Source organism: Rhodamnia argentea, chromosome 6, assembly GCF_020921035.1.
Source record: "Rhodamnia argentea isolate NSW1041297 chromosome 6, ASM2092103v1, whole genome shotgun sequence".
Lineage (NCBI taxonomy): Eukaryota > Viridiplantae > Streptophyta > Magnoliopsida > Myrtales > Myrtaceae > Rhodamnia > Rhodamnia argentea.
The window spans coordinates 8,226,001-8,227,419 of record NC_063155.1 but is presented as its reverse complement, the minus strand read 5'-3'; positions in this window follow the sequence as shown (position 1 = coordinate 8,227,419).

Here is a 1,419-nt window from a genome sequence, read left to right as displayed (position 1 = left end):
TCCGCGGGTTGATCACCCGGTCGTGAGGGGTTGTCCATGGATCGGCCAGCCGGCCGTCCCGCACGATCCGCCGGTCGTGCATTCTCGGTCACGGGTCGATCCGTCGGCTGTCCCGGATCATAGCATCGGTCACTTTTGGCTTCACTTAGGCACGTTTCCTTATGATCCAAGGATCGATCGGTCGATCGATCCGAGGGATGGATCGCGGTCGAATTTTTATCAAAATTGAACGGACCATGATACTCTCCCGCACCAATTCGGGCAACGTCCTCGTTGCCTTCTTCCTCATGGAATGCCTTGATCTCTTCCCGAAATTGCCATAGGGCCTCCTCCGATTCCCAACTTGCTTCGTTCTCCGGGAGACCTCGCCAATGGATCAAGTATTCACGCCTCGGTGCCCGATACCTCTTCCGGATCACCCGATCTGCCAGGATCTTTTCTATCTCCCGCTCATAGGAGGTTTTCGCCCCGAGAGGCGCTCGCGATGATTCGCCTCGGTTAGGGTAAGCTTCATCCTCGTGGAATGGCTTCAACATGGAAACGTGGAACACCGGATGTACTTTCGGTTTGGCCGGCAGCTCCGGCTTGTATGCCACGGGTCCGACCCGCTTGATTACCGGGAACGGCCCCTCGTAGCGACGAACCAATGCCTTATGTATGTCCCTATACCTTAGGACTTGATGCATTTTTACAAGCACGCGATCACCAACCTGGTACTCGACGTGCCGGCGCTTCTTGTCCGCCCATTTCTTCATCCGCTCGGCCGCCCGTTGTAAACAAGCTCGGGCCAAGTCCGCACGTTCCAGCCATTCTTGCGCACTCTTGTATGCCGCTGGACTACTCCCCTTGTAGCCCGTTGCAACCGTGCTTGGAGTGAGCGGTTGCTGCCCCATCACGATCTCGAAGGGGCTCTTGCCGATGGACTCGCTCCGTCGCAAGTTGTGCGAGAATTGGGCCACGTCCATCGGCTTCGCCCAATTACTGCGGGTCGCGTTCACATAGTGCCTCAAGTAAACTTCGAGTATGGCGTTCACCCGCTCCGTTTGGCCGTCGGTTTGCGGATGTAAACTTGTTGAGAACTTGAGGTCGGTCCCAAGCAACTTGAACAGCTCGGACCAAAACTTCCCCGTGAACCGAGGATCCCGATCGCTCACGATCGATCGTGGGATGCCCCAATACTTGACAATGTGCTTCATGAACAGCTTGGCTGCCTCCCCGGCAGGACAATCCTTCGTGGCCGGCACAAAAGTCGCGTATTTGGAAAACCGATCAACGATCACCATGATCGTTTGGCACCCTTCAGACTTGGGTAGTCCCACAATAAAGTCCATGGAGATGCTCTCCCAAGGACGTTCGGGAACCGGCAACGGCTCCAATAACCCGGCCGGCGAACGTTGCTCCAACTTGTCTTGTTGACAC